Source organism: Canis lupus, chromosome 15 (assembly GCF_048164855.1).
Source record: "Canis lupus baileyi chromosome 15, mCanLup2.hap1, whole genome shotgun sequence".
Taxonomy (NCBI): Eukaryota; Metazoa; Chordata; class Mammalia; order Carnivora; family Canidae; genus Canis; species Canis lupus.
In genome coordinates, this window is record NC_132852.1 from 57376866 (window position 1) to 57393585 (window position 16720).

The window sequence follows — 16720 nt, forward strand, 5'->3', positions numbered from 1 at the left end:
TATATTTGTGTAATATTGTATGTAATATATACATACATAAAATAACTCTCTCTAGAGACTGAATTTCAATGTAAGAAAAAAATTTAAATATATATAGTATCAGAAAAAGAATAAAACAGAAATGACAACAAGGTTATGAAATATAAAGTAAATAAATAAAGCAGAAGTTGCTACTTACAGAGAAGGTAGAAGATGAATTCAACCTATTTTGCTTAAACCTGAAGCAGCTCTGAACACAAAGATAGAAGGTGAGAAAAACACGTGAATCTGAATGTAGTGGGAATTATAACATCAATGGAATGATCAGTAGTTTTCTTGTAGAAAAAGTTGTAAATGATCTAATGATATATAGAGAATAAGAATGGTAAAACACCAGAGTAATGTTCTCTTAACTTAAACATTGAGGGTTTGCCTAAAAAGCCTCAATTCCCAGACTTTCTCTAAGCTAAAGCTTCCCAGGCAACAAGACTTGCCCACGTATTTAGGTATTCTCAATCAGCCTTACAAGGATCACTCAGCATTTGAGAAAGTATGAAATATGAAAAAGTTGGAGAAAGATTCAATAGAAAAGCTTACTAGAAATAAAAGAGATAATTTATAAAAAAGAATCCTCTAATAAGTTTTATGAGAGATATGTTTTTTTATTTTTTTAAATTTTTTAAATAATAAATTTATTTTTTATTGGTGTTCAATTTGCCAACATACAGAATAACACCCAGTGCTCATCCTGTCAAGTGCCCTCCTCAGTGCCCGTCACCCAGTCACCCCCAACCCCTGCCCTCCTCCCCTTCCACCACCCCTAGTTCGTTTCCCAGAGTTAGGAGTCTCTCATGTTCTGTCTCCCTTTCTGATATTTCCCACCCATTTCTTCTCCCTTCCCTTCTACTCCCTTTCACTATTATCTATATTCCCCAAATGAATGAGAACATATAATGTTTGTCCTTCTCGGATTGACTTACTTCACTCAGCATAATACCCTCCAGTTCCATCCACGTTGAAGCAAATGGTAGGTATTTGTCGTTTCTAATGGCTGAGGAATATTCCATTGTATACATAAACCACATCTTCTTTATCCATTCATCTTTCGATGGACACTGAGGCTCCTTCCACAGTGTGGCTATTGTGGACATTGCTGCTATAAACATCGGGGCACAGGTGTCCCGGCGTTTCACTGCATCTGTATCTTTGGGGTAAATTCCCAACAGTACAATTGCTGGGTCGTAGGGCAGGTCTATTTTTAACTCTTTGAGGAACCTCCACACAGTTTTCCAGAGTGGCTGCCCCAGTTCACATTCCCACCAACAGTGTAAGAGGGTTCCCCTTTCTCCGCATCCTCTCCAACATTTGTTGTTTCCTGCCTTGTTAATTTGCCCCATTCTCACTGGTGTGAGGTGGTATCTCATTGTGGTTTTGATTTGTATTTCCCTGATGGCAAGTGATGCAGAGCATTTTCTCATGTGCATGTTGGCCATGTCTATGTCTTCCTCTGTGAGATTTCTCTTCATGTCTTTTGCCCATTTCATGATTGGATTGTTTGCTTCTTTGCTGTTGAGTTTAATAAGTTCTTTGTAGACCTTGGATACTTGCCCTTTATCTGATACGTCATTTGCAAATATCTTCTCCCATTCTGTAGGTTGTCTTTGAGTTTTGTTGACTGTATCCTTTGCTGTGCAAAAGCTTCTTATCTTGATGAAGTCCCAATAGTTCATTTTTGCTTTTGTTTCTTTTGCCTTCGTGGATGTATCTTGCAAGAAGTTACTGTGGCCGAGTTCAAAACGGGTGTTGCCTGTGTTCTCCTCTAGGATTTTGATGGAATCTTGTCTCACATTTAGATCTTTCATCCATTTTGAGTTTGTCTTTGTGTATGGTGCAAGAGAGTGGTCTAGTTTCATTCTTCTGCATGTGGATGTCCAATTTTCCCGGCACCATTTATTGAAGAGACTGTCTTTCTTCCAGTGGATAGTCTTTCCTGCTTTATCGAATATTAGTTGACCATAAAGTTGAGGGTCCACTTCTGGATTCTCTATTCTGTTCCATTGATCTATGTGTCTATTTTTGTGCCAGTACCACACTGTCTTGATGACCACAGCTTTGTAGTACAACCCAAAATCTGGCATTGTGATGCCCCCAGCTATGGTTTTCTTTTTTAAAATTCCCCTGGCTATTTGGGGTCTTATGAGAGATATTTGAAGCTATATCACTTCCAGGAGCAAAATTAGAAAGAAGTAGAGAGAATGAGGAGGACTTCAATTTCATTAATGATAAGATAGCTCAGTGAATCAGGCTTCTCCAGAGAAGAAAGGGAACTATATCTACCTATGTATCTATGTATCATCTATGTTTCCATCTATCACACACACACACACACACACATACACAAATATATAATATATAATATAATACAATATTATATAAGATATTGTATGTTATATACATACATATATTGTTTTGAGGAGATGCTCAAGCATTTGTGAGGGCTAGCAAATATGAAATATGTAAGGCAGGCTGGCAAAGTGAAAACCTATGAAGGAGTGGATGTTGCAGTCTTGAGGTGGAATTTCTTCTTTTCCAGGACACCTCAGTTCTTAGTGTTGACGCCTTCAAAAGATTGGATGAGGCCCACCAAGAGATTGGATGAGATTCAAGGGCAATCTCCTTTATTTAAAGTCACCTGATGATAGGCGTTAACATCTACCTGTGCCTTCACAGAACTTCACAGAAACACATAGATTAGTATTTTATCAGTTCATTCGGTACTATAGCCTAGCCAAGCTGATACATAAAACACTTAGAATAAATAGTCTGTTAAACACAACAAACTATATTGGTTAAAATACAGATACTATTTTATTTTTTAAGACTTATTTATTTGAAAAAAAAGATTTATTTATTTGTTTGTTTGAGAGAATGAGAGAGAGAGAGAATGTTTCTGTGTGTGTGTGTGTGTGTGTGTGTGTGTGTGTGTGTGTGTGTTTGCTGGGGGCGGGGGTGTGGAGTGCAGAGGGAAAAAGAATTCCCAGCAAACTCCCCAGTGAGCAGGGATCCCAATGTACGGCTCAATCTCATGACCCTGAGATCATGACCCAAGCCAAACCTGAAGCAAAACTACTCCAACTCCAGAGAGAGTATACATAACAAGTTTAAGCAATCAATAAAATTCCTAGAAGATAACCCAGGAGAGTAAGTTTATAGTTTTGACGTAGGGAAGGATTTCCTAAACAAGACACGAAATAACACTAATAATAAGGAAAAGAATCAATGCATTAATCTAATTAAAATTAAAAACATCTGTTCTTCAGAGAACATTATGAAGTAAGTAAAAAAGACAAATCTCAAACTTGGAGAATATATACAGGATAATATAACCAAAGAAGAGTGTATATTGAGGAAAAAGAACTCCTACAAACAAAAAAGTGAAACACATTATTTATATTATGCCTGAATAGAAAAATGGACAGAAAGACATGATTATATATTTCACAAAAGAAGAAATCCTTGGCTCGGAAAAGTGAGTACCCCTTTCCTCATTTTGTGTTGAAAGATAAACATGTTCATTATAAATACAGTTACAAATGATGTAGTTTTGGTATGTTATTAGGGTTGACATTTAGAAACAGAACTGTGACATCACTCTTTCAAATGTATCAAATAGCATTTAAGTTTCATAATGATTTGATACCCACCGTCATCCGTTTTTGAATTAAAGACTGTCAAATTCGTAGTGCAGGGCTCCAGAGACAATCAGCAATTCTGCTGTCTCCAACTTTACATATCCTTGCACTTCACTTTACCATTACACATCCACCAAAATTTTAAAAAAATTACCTAGCAATGTCAAGAGCTGGCAAAATTATGGATGCATGCTTATTCCTATACACTGTTGGTGTGAGTGTATATTAAAACAATCACTTTGAAAAAATAGTTTGACCTACTATAGTGAAATTCCCAATACGCATACCTTTCGCTTAACAAATCCACCCCTAGATATAAATCCCAGAAAAAATTTTACCTAGGAACAGAGGGATAAATTTATATGAAAATTTATGAAAGCTCTACCTTTAACAACCCTAAACAAGAAACAATCCATATGCCTATCAAATGTAGAAAAGATATACCCATCATTCTATGCTTATACAACAGAATATAATACAGTAATGAAAATTGAATGTGGATACAGTTACTTTAAAAAGAGATTACACTGATTTTGTCTTTGGCCCTGTATGTTGTTCAAGCTTGCCCAGTGACCTCTCTTGGGATTACATGTTCCGGCCTCTTGGAGAGTAATATACATATCTTAGAAATGCCCACCAAACCTGGATGGAGGAGACTTGTTTTGGCTTCCCATGAATTTATGAGAAATAACATAGTCTTTCCCCTTCCTGATGTACAGGTGGTGCCATGAGACCTAATTAAAGGTTTGTTGTTAATTAGGTACACATAAACCCTTAAGTTTAAGTGATCCCTTTGATTTCACTATAGTGCCCTTCTGCATATCCCCTGGCTCTAAAAAATATGTGGACTAACGTCTGGATTTTGTGGAGCTTAACTATGCAGTTGCCATGGATCATCCTCCACCTGATCTCCTCCTGTCAGTAAGTTGCCCTGAATAAAAAACTGTGTAAACTGTATGGAATAACCTGCTTTGTTTTCTGGTCTCAAAGTGCCTTCTCAGTTTGGGGAATACTTTACTGTCTTCTACCTCCCAACAGATAAATCAGATATAAAGTAGATTGAAAATAGGAACACATGAATATAGTAAGATTCTCTTTTCCTGAGATTCTGTACCCCCCCCCCCAAAAAAAAAGTTATATTTTAGGAATGCAAAATTATATTTTTAGTGGCACAACTATAATAAAAAAAACAAGGACATAATTTTTTTAGATTTTATTTTTATTTATTTATTTGAGAAGAAGAGATTTGAGGGAGGGCCAGTGGAAGATAGAATCTCAAGCAGACTCCCTACCAAGTATGGAGCCTAACACAGGGCTCGATCCAACAATCACAAGATCACGACCTGAGCCAAAACCAAGAGTCAGACACCCAAACGACTGAGCCACCCAGGCACCCCAGGACATAATTAATCAAAAAATATGGATAGTCAGTATTTGTCCTTTTTAATGGTTGAGTAATATTCCATTGCATATATAGACCACATCTTCTTTATCCATTCATCTTTCAATGGACACTGAGGCTCCTTCCACAGTTTGGCTATTGTGGACATTGGTGCTATGAACATTGGGGTGCAGGTGTCCTGCCGTTTCACTGAATCTGTATCTTTGGGGTAAATCCACAATAGTGCAATCGCTGGGTCGTAGGACAGGTCTATTTTTTAACTCTTTGAAGAACCTCCACACAGTTTTCCAGAGTGGCTGCACCAGTTCACATTCCCACTAACAGTGCAAGAGGGTTCCCCTTTCTCCATATCCTCTCCAACATTTGTGGTTTCCTGCCTTGTTAATTTTCCCCATTCTCACTGGTGTGAGGTGGTATCTCATTGTGGTTTTGATCTGTATTTCCTTGATGGCAAGTGATTTGGAGCATTTTTTCATGTGCTTGTTGGCCATGTCTATGTCCTCTTTGGTGAAATTTCTGTTCATGTCTTTTGCCCATTTCATGATTCGATTATTTGTTTTTTTGCTGTTAAGTTGAATAAGTTCTTTATAGATCTTGGATACTAGCCCTTTATCTGATAGGTCATTTGCAAATATCTTCTCCCATTTTGTAGGTTGTCTTTTAGTTTTGTTGACTATTTCCTTCACTGTGCAGAAGCTTTTTATCCTTATTAAGTCCCAATAGTTCATTTTTGCTCTTGTTTCCTTGCCTTCATGGATGTATCTTGCAAGAAGTTGCTGTGGCCAAGTTCAAAAAGGGTGTTGCCTGTGTTCTCTAGGATTTTGATGGATTCTTGTCTCACATTTAGATCTTTCATCCATTTTGAGTTTATCTTTATGTATGGTGTAAGAGAATGGTCCAGTTTCATTCCTCCGCACATGGCTGTCCAATATTCCCAGCACCATTTATTGAAGAGACTGTCCTTTTTCCAGTGGATATTCTTTCCTGCTTTGTTGAATATTAGTTGGCTATAGAGTTGAGGGTCCACTTCTGAATTCTCTATTCGGTTCCATTGATATACGTGTCTGTTTTTGTGCCAGTACCACACTGTCTTGATGAGCACAGCTTTGTAGTACAACCTGAAATCTGGCATTGGGATGCCTCCAGCTCTAGTTTTCTTTTTCAATATTCCCCAGGCTATTCAGGGTCTTTTCTGATTCCTCATAAATCTTAAGATGATTTGTTCCAACTCTGTGAAGAAAGTCCATGATAATTTGATAGAGAATGCATTGAATGTGTAAGTTGCCCTGGGTAACATTGATATTTTCACAATATTAATTCTTCCGATACATGAACATGGAGTGTTTTTCCATCTCTTTGTGTCGTCCTCAATTTCTTTCAGAAGTGTTCTGTAGTTTTTAGGGTATGGATCCTTTACCTCTTTGGTTAGGTTTATTCCTAGGTATCTTATGCTTTTGGTGCAATTGTAAATGGGATTGACCCCTTAATTTCTCTTTCTTCAGTCTCATCGTTAGTATATAGAAATGCCACTGATTTCTGGGCATTAATTTTGTATCCTGCTACATTGTTGAGTTGTTGTATGAGTTCTAGAAATCTTGGGGTGGAGTCTTTTGGGTTTTCTATGTACAGTATCATGTCATCTGCAAAGAGGGAGAGTTTGACTTCTTCTTTCCCAATTTGAATGTCTTTTATTTCTTTTTGTTGCCTGATTGCTGAGACTAGGACTTCTAGAAGTGTGTTGAATAGCAGTGGTGACAGTGGACATCCGTTTTGTGTTCCTGATCTTAGGAGAAAGGCTTTCAGTTTTTACCCATTGAGAATGATATTTGCTGTGGGCTTTTCATAGATGGCTTTTAAGATGCTGAGGAACATTCCCTCTATCCCTACACTATGAAGAGTTTTGATCAGGAATGGATGCTGTATTTTGTCAAATGCTTTCTCTGCATCTATTGAGAGGATCATATGGTTCTTATTTTTTCAATTGTTGATGTGATCTATCACGTTGATTGTTTTACGAGTGTTGAACCACCCTTGCATCCTGGGGATAAATTATCACATGGTTTCACTCATACAGGGAATATATAAAAAAGTGAAAGGGATCATAGGGGAAAGGAGAGAAAATGAGTGGGAAAAATCAGATAGGGTAAAAAAACATGAGAGATTCCTAACTCTGGGAAATGAACAAGGGGTAGTGGAAGGGAGGTGGGTGGGGGATGGAGTGACTGGGTGATGAGCACTGAGGTAGGTACTTAACGGGATGAGCACTGGGTGTTATATACTATATTTTGGCAAATTGAACTCCAATAAAAAATATGCAAAAAATATATGGATAGTCATTACTGGGAGGTGATGACTGGAGGAAAATGGGAAATAGGGAGAATTTTGATTGGAAGGACACCAATGTTCCCTTCCTTGACCTGGGTGACACACACACACACACACACACACACACACACTCCCCGAGGCTTCCTTATCATTTTTTATTATACTCTTTATATTTGTTTTTGAAATTTTCCCGATTTATACCCCCAAAATGGAGAAGTAAAAAGGAATGTCCAATAAAAGAAATTAATGCATGCTTCATATATGATACTAATTTAATCAAGATTGTGATGCACCTGAGAATTTTTAGAAAAGGTGTGTGGATTATTCTAATATATATCCAGAGTTGCAAACCACATATCTTGCCAGAAGGTCCCAACTATTACATAAGAACTCTGTGGGCCTTAGAGATGTTTTAGGAGTATTATAAGACACACTTTCTATAGAATCAGTTGAAGTACTTATTTACATAAATAACCCATGAATACATTAGGATTCAAACACTAAATTGTTCTGTTTACATTATTGTCTTTAGCTAATTTTGAGTAGGTAATATTTATACACGATAAAATATTTAAAGTATCTAAACGTGTGATGTGAAAAGCAAGTCTTCTAACTTCTGTGCCTCTCAGATTCCCCTGTACCTCTCAGAGTCACTCTTCCTGTTTCCTCTACAGTCTTTCAGAGATGGTCTGTGCATATATAAACACAAAGATCAATTTTGTTCACACAAATAGAGTGAAATATAAACATTGCTCTGTAACTTGCTGTTTTCATTTCTCAGTAACCAATATCTGTGCAGCTGCCTCATGGCTTCTAAAGCACACAGTGTATTGCTTTTATGTTTGTGCATTGTAGTTTTTCAAATATGTAGATGGTGAGATTATAAAGTATTGTATCACCTTAAAAAGCAAAACATAGAAATAAGATAGAATGCTAGGAAAATTTAAATATATTACTGAAAAATTAATAGAAATAATACAACATGAAACAGAAGGTATATTTCAAAATAAAACAATACTAACAGTAATATATGGCAAAAATTATTTATCAGAAGAGGAAAAAAAGCAGAAACTTTGAGAAGGCAATCCCTGCTACAGACTGAGGAAGGTGCAGAGACACGGAGAAAAAAGTCTCTGTTTCTCCAGGCCTCACACTTAACACATAAGAGCTGCTGCCCAATGCTGGAAGAATTTAAAAGTGTGGAGTGCTGAAGATAGCCACAGCAACAACAACAACAACAAACTCCATCCAAACCAGATAGACCAATATCTACATTGGCGGCATCCATCATATTAACAGCCTGAGGGAAGAAGAGAGTCCAAGGCCAAGCAAAACTATTATACCTCAGTTTCTATTGTTCTCCTGCACATGATGTTCAGCATAAAATGAAAAATTATAGGACACAGAAAGATTTAAAAGAACAACACATCCTTGGATGTGGCTCTGCTGACAACTGCTAAGAGATAAAGGAATTCACAGAACTAGAGCCAGAAATGGTCCTAATGACGGAACAGTCAAACTGAGATTATAAATAATATGATTGATATTTAAAGGATATAGTGTGAAACATGGACAATGTCTATGAACAGATGAGAAATTTGAGAGCAGGGATTGAAACTATTTTTTTTTTAAAGTCAGCTAGGTATGCTACCAATAACAATAATAATAAAACCTGTAATATCATAGATGAAAAAATTCTTTGATGGGCTTTTCCGCAGAATGAAAACCACAAGGTGAAGAATTGATGAACTTAAACAATGAAAACTAAATATTATGCAAACTGAAACAATGAGAAAAATCTAAACCCAAATCAAACAAGCAAAGAAACCAAAAGCAGAATAGAGCAAAAAGAGCTGTGGGACAACATTAAGGAAGCTAATATCTATACATTTGGAGTCCCAGAGTTTAAGAGAGGAAACAGAAGATATATATATTTTTTAAGATTTTTATTTATTTATTCAGAGAAAGAGAGAGAGAGGCAGAGACACAGGCAGAGGGAGAAGCAGGCTCCATGCAGGGAGGGAGAAGCAGGCTCCATGCAGGGAGCCTGACGTGGGGCTCGATCCAGGGTCTCCAGGATCAGGCCCTGGGCTGAAGGTGGCGCTAAACTGCTGAGCCACCTGGACTGCCCCAACAGAAGATATTTTTGAGGACCTATGGACAAAAATTTTCCAAAATTAATGTTAGACATGGAACCACAGATGCAAAAACCTTGGATATCCCATACAGTACAAGGAAAACATAGCTAGATCCATACACCAGCAAATACCTTATCTTGCACCATATAAAAAATTAATTTTAAATTGATCATAGAGTTAAATGTAAGTGCTCAAACTGTAAAGTTTTTAGAAGAAATAGGAGAAATCTTTATAAAGATAGCTGAATATTTTTACATATGATACAAAGAAAAGCATGAAATAGTTAAAAAGACATGATAAATTTAATTAATAATATCATAATGTTAAAGGTCTGTTCCTTGAGAGACATTCAGGTTAATAAGAAGATAAGACTCAGACTGGGAGAAAATATTTGCAAATGACATTTTTTTAAATAAAAAACTTGAAACCAGAATACAGAGAACCTTTATTGTAATAAAACAAAGACAAGCATCCCAGTTTAAGCAAAATAAAATAAACACCATTTCACCTAAAGAAGTTATACAGATAACAAATAAATACATGAAAAATGCTTAACATTATTAACCACTATAGCAATTCTAATTGAAATGACAGTAAGAGGCTACTTTACACAGACTAGATTAGCTAGCATTAAAAAGACTGTCAGCACCACGTGCTGATAAGCACGTGGAGAAATTGAGATTTTCATGCACTGCTGATAGAAATCCAAAACAGTACAGTGAGTTTGGAAACAAACTTAGCAGTTTCTTGTATACTGAGATATCTTCGACCATATGCTACCACACATGCTACCACAGCTAGTTCAGTCCTAGAAATTTATCCCAAAGAAGGAAAGCACAATTCTGCACAAAGACATGGGTGCAAATGTTTCTAGCCATTTTATTCATAATCAGAAAAACTAAAAACAACTCAATGTCCTTCAGCTAATGAATGAATAAAATATTGTGTAATATTCATACAAGGAAATAATACTCAGAAATAAAAAAGAACAGATATATTTAACAATATGAATACATCTCCAAATATGTAACTAAGTTAAAGAAGCTAAACTGTAATCATCAAACAGTCTGAGATTAATCTCCTTGAAGGCAATGTCTAATAGAGTATCTGACGCAAAATATGCTTCAATAAAAAATTATTGAGAAAAAGAATTATCGTATGATCCTAGATGTCAGATATTTTGCAAATGACTGTGTAAAAAACTACTAGGGAAGTCATTATGAGACCCTCCCTCCTCCTAATCATTCTTTAAGGGAAAACTCATGTTCTTTGTTTCCATATCTCTGTTAAGATACAGAATATATATGCAGATATAAGAGCAGATAGAAAGAGTAAACATTTTATATCAGATTGATAATAGGCTAGGATGATCCAGAAGTAGTGTTAGTTTTTATTCAAACAAACAAACAAAATCAGGTTTTAACCCATCTTGCAATTTTGATTAGATTAAGGCTCGCAATCTGAATTCATATATAATCCAAGCAGGATTGCAATTAGGATTAAAGTAGTCCAAAAAGTGGATTTAAATCTGCCAAAAATATTTAGTGAAGATACTGATAAATGCAATGATTCCATTAATGGAATAGCAGTTAATTTTCAGAGTCACAATCTAACAATATTTATAAAAATGAAATTAAATTAATTTAGGATTGATTGGTTTTACCTCACCTTGATTGTGAATTGTTTCTCTAATTTACTCTGTAGTTTTTGCAAGTAATTTAATCCTGTTTCCCAATTCCTCCAACTCAGAATGTTTACTGATTTCAGGGAGTTTGTGGAGAAAAATACAAATGATGAAGTAAATTTTTTAAAGTTTTCAGACTTGTAATCAATTGAAAGTCTTATTTTATACACGGAATGTAAAAAAAAAAAAAACATAATACTACCACTCTCAGTGATCACAAATCCAGCAAGCAAGTACAAGAAAAATAAGCTAATGAATAAAAACATATTTTATAGGAGAGAAAAAAGATATGCTCAACTGAATTCAACTTGATTTGATGGTAGTTTAGCAGTGATTTATAGTAGCCCATTAGGGTACTAGAGAGTGTTGAAAGAGTTAAGAGTCATTAATTTCAGAGTGAAGTTTCAAACCAAGAAAAGTTTCAGCCTAATAATCTGTAAAAACAAATACAGCATTGCTTACTATTTATAGGAATCCACCTACTAACTAGGGATATCCTAATTATATTAGGAAGATACAGAGGTAATAGATCTGAAAAGTCTTCTAAAGCCCCTCCTCTCCTAAAATATTACAGCCATTATCAAGATATGTACTAGTTAGTAGAGTCCTGTCTAAGTACTTGATATACTGAGCCGGGTTAGAATACACAGGCTTTTTCAAATTCAAGTATGAGTGAAAACATCACTTAGACTTTGTTCATTATTTTAACTTTTTATTCTTGGAAGTCATTCAATAAACAAGGTAAGATACATAAACCAGATAACAATGCTAGCAAATAAACAAGCCTCCCCATTGTCTGTCTCATATCTCAAAGCAATGCCCCTGAAGTTTGGTGGCCTTGGCGGCTTTTATAGACAGACACTAATGAGTTTAGAGAATTATGGAACTGTGGGTTCCCTGCCATTACATGCCAGCCATATTATCTCTCAGAAAGAATTTCTACAGTCATCAACAAAAGCAGTTCTGCTACTCAATGAGTTGCTTCTATATGATGACCATATATGTGGCTTCTGGGTCTGGGAATTCTTACTATTAAAACACTGGGGCCATCTCCCCTTATCTACTCTTGTATGTCAAGACTTAGGGGATTTCTATTTAGGTCCAATTAGGGGCATTTGCAATGGTTTAACACAATTCTATTTTCCCCTTTACCCGTGTCTTCATTTTACGGATGAAGAAATTCAGGTGCAAAATGGGTGCATATATTTGCCAAGACCATAGAGCTAGTCAGAGCATGATCCATTTTCCCCTGCAGGTTAGTCAGGGCTTCAGCAACCCTCTTTAACAATTCTGTAGCACTGCCTCTTCCAACAGATAAAATGATTACTTACCTTGGATAGTCAAAATAGCCATAAGATAATTTCGGTCCATGGAAATGATAGCCAACTAAATGAAGGAATTTTCCTGTGTGACCTTGGAAATGTTCTGTGAACTCTCTAAACTTTGGGTTCCTCTTCTGTAAAATAGAGCTACCAATAGTGCCTATGCTATAAGGTTGTTGTTGAATCAAATGAGTTAAGAATTGAACAGTAACTAAAAGAGGGTCTGCCTCAACAAAAGTGTCTTGTAAGTGTCTGTGACTTGATTACGTTGATATTGCTGATGATGAGGGTGATTTTTCCTTTTAAGAATGGAAGGAGAGATTCATTTGTTTGTAGCATTTGGTCATGGAAAGCAAATATGTATCTCAGACATACTGGGAATGTTGTCTTTGGAGATCATGTCTTGAGCTCATCAGAATCTCAAGTTTAAGCAGTGACTTAAGCCCATTGTCAGCAAAGGATATGATTCTGTCAACAGCTGCTACAAATGACTTGAGTTTTATATACCACCATCCCTATAAAAGTGAAGTCTCCTATACAATTCCCTATGCTTACCTAATACTGTTTCCCTTCTGTGATTTCCTTTTTCCTTCAAGTCAATTTCAAATATTCATTTAACTTGATTTTACTATGATGAAAATATATGGTGGAAAGAACAGAATATGCTATGATATGCCTAAAACTTAAAAACCCTTAGGGATTTGTCAAGTCTTATTCTATAAACCCGACCCCTCCTCTCCCTGCAATGGATTTGAAAAGGCAGCATCTGAAGACAAACTTTGCATATTTTGAATTTTGGCCTAAAGCCAGCCTGCTTTATTACTCAGAGAATGCTTTGAAGGCTGAAGTTTATTTATTCAGGCATAGGCACAAATGCAGTAGCTCCACTGTTTCTGTAGACTCAATGCTAATAGCTAACAGGCTCTTGTGCTTATTCATTTAACTTAAGATGTTCAAATTTCATAAAACTCAATTTCCTTTTCAACAAAATAACTAAAGAACAAAATTCTATTAGAATTATGTCTAATCTTGTGTTTTAAACTACACCTTTACAATAATGGCTGTCAAATAGACATCTACATCCCTGACCTCTCTTTCAAGGTTCAGCTTATTTCCATTTTCCAGTAGCATGCTTATTTCTAAATTCACTGTAGCAATAACAATGATAAAATAAGAAATTATAGTAATAACAATAACTACCATTTATTCAATACCTACCACTTAGCTGACACTCATGGTTACTTAGTGTGTAGTGTCTAGTTTAATAATCCTTTGAGATAGATATTTATTCCTAGTTTACTTTTAAAAAAAAGCACTGAGGCTCAGAAAAGATTAAGTAATTTGGGAAATCTATATTTAGCAGAGACAAATGTGTTTTCACCACCTCTCAATCAATCTCAATCACATCTCATACCCTTAATCTCTATTAATGTCACTGTTGCCCCAATTTTTAGACTCCATATTTAATTGTAAATTCTAATTTAGAAATTCCTATCAAGCCTGTCCTTTTCCTTCCATCAGCCCTCTCATACCTCAGGAAAATTTTGTATTATGTCTAAAATTGGTATGTTATTTATACCCTAAGTATTTCTCCACTTCAATTAACCTTCAGCTCTGAAGATAACAGAGGTCATCTTAAAAAAAAAAAAAAAAGACTAATCATGTTTTTTCATACCTAAAATCCTTCTTACTTCTTTATTTCCTACAGGATACAAATCCAGATTTCTTAGCTGCATTATAAAGCAACTCACAATTAGGCTACACACCGTTCCTGCTGACACTTCGAACCAAGGAACACCTCCACCAATTCATTTAATGTCTGAGCTGCATTAGGCTGCTCAGATTTTCAATCACACTGTGGGCTTTCATGGTTCCTTTGCTCTGCACAGGATACTTCTTTTAGTTGGAATGGTCTTCTTTATTCTTTTCTCCCATCTAAAACATCAACTATTTTTAATAATAAGCTCAGAACTATCCCTTCTTGTAAAAACTTAGCTGATTATCAATTTTACTTAAGAAAGTAAAGCCTGATCATATCAAATGCTTCTTTGAGTATTTTCAAAATTAAAATTTTAGAGAAAACGAATAATTGTCAATATAAAAACTTCACATATTATAATTATAATATTTATAAAAACTACAAATATTTAACTCTAGGTAAAAATCACGTGGTCATCAATTTGAAAAGTGTTGTAGAGTTAGATCAAACTGAGACTTCACTCGAGGCACCCCAATGTGTTGAATTACTACATAGTTGGGGTCTTTTGAAAAAATGGAACCAATAGTTGTTGACTGTTTCTGTTTGAATCCCCACTAGAGATTCATTCAGTTCTCATTTTCAATCTTTTGTTACCACTAAAATCATTTTTTTAAAGATGCATTTCTGTTTTTGGCATCTAAATGTTAGCTTATAACAAAATCAAATTAATGACTAAAGATTATTAGATGCTTAAAAAAACCTGATTACTTCTAAAATTGAATTAGCTTCTACAAAGTTTCCCTTAACACTTTGATATACTCTACTGTTACACTGGCCACCTAGTATCATCATTCCTTGGCTACTTATCTGTTGTGTTACGTATATCCTTAGATCGTTAAAAGTAAGTGAATTGAGTAAATAAATAAATAAAAATAAACAAATCAACAAATCTAATTTTACATCATTACTTTATCAAGAAGTTACAAGCATTCATGTATCAAGAGTCTAGAAATCTAGATCTAATGCTGACTTTTCTACTTTGTAATCTTGGCAAAAGCTATAAACCAGTGTGTGGACCAAGGATATTAATGCCTCACCTGCTTGAGACCTGAGGTTTGCAACAGATTATTATTCAACATGCCTTTTAGCTTTAACATCTATGATTCTATAAAATAGTAATTTGAAATACTCTAATAACCCAGAAGAAAAGAGTTATATTGAATAATTTTTATCTAAAAAAGTATCTATCTGCACCCTGCCTTGTCATTTACTTTTTGCTTCATCTCTATTATATTCCAAATCTTTCATTTTGCCTTGGGCATTCATTGTAAAATGTTAGGATAGTCACAGAAATGCTGAAGAGAAACACATTTTGCCCCTGGATAGTAATAAGAATCTATTAGTGCTTTATCATCCTGGTAGACAAGTATACATAGGCAATGAGTGAAATGTTGAGCCAGTTCCAGTATTAATCATCTGAAACAGCTAAGAAATTATTACATATTTAACCATACACAGACTCCAATCACCTAATTCAAAATGCAGTAAATCAGCAATCTACGAATACTCAACATTATTCTAACTCACTATCGGATCTAAATGATTATTTATAAAACATACAAACTCTGCTGATAAATAGAAAATATAAAATTTCTGGTTTGGAAATTGTCAGAGTTTACTCCGAAGTATTTAATTTCTGACTTAGAGAACATTCCAGTTCTATTTAACTTCAATATTCCTTGCAATCTTTGAGTATTACTATAAAATAGAGGCTAAAAGAGCATATTATCTAGGTTATCAGTTCAGCAGCATAACTGAGAGATTCGAAGTACTAGTGAATTTAATAAGGTGAAAAGTTAATACCTCCTTTACCTGAGAAGTCTGGGTAGACAGATTCTCCTATCTAACGGTACTGCCAAACTATCTTGAGCTTCCAACTTATAGAACAAGATGGCTGCTCTGGCTCTGGTGATATTGTCTGTACTTGAACCAATGCATAAAAAGAAGAAAATAAAATATTGAAAATAACCCTTAATTTAAAGAATGCAATGTAGGAACTGCATAAATCACTTCTGCTCATATCCTATTAGCCAGAATGTGCAGGGCCTTTCTCTAAGGGGACACCTTTCTCTAAGGGGAAACATAAAATGAGTTTGGGTCCAACTAATATTGAGATATTGTATTACCAAAGGAAAAAAGGGGAAATGGTGAATAAGTGAACATCTCAGCTATAGGCATACTCCTAAAAACACAAATCACAAAACCTTTAATAAGGCAGCATATGAAGACAAACATATTGTTCATCAATCCAGATATTGATTAATGCACGTTTTATTTAATTTTCAGGAAAAAAATCAATAATAAATATGATTTTCTTAATTCAATGTTTTCAAAGACATTTTCAAGCAACAGTTTTTCAATGATGATCAAAATGATTAATAAAGGCCACAAAAATAGGAGTGGAAAAACCTGGAAAGAG

General features: G+C 35.2%; 1 long non-coding RNA gene across 1 annotated transcript in view; it reads right to left on the reverse strand.

The window, feature by feature from the left end:
- The window catches only part of LOC140604469 (uncharacterized), a 124049-nt gene that overhangs the window by 94001 nt on the left and 13328 nt on the right, over positions 1 to 16720 (reverse strand). Inside the window, exon 4 of the long non-coding RNA XR_012007334.1 lies at positions 16114 to 16219. This is a non-coding gene — a long non-coding RNA (uncharacterized lncRNA). The remainder of the gene's footprint in view (positions 1 to 16113; positions 16220 to 16720) is intronic.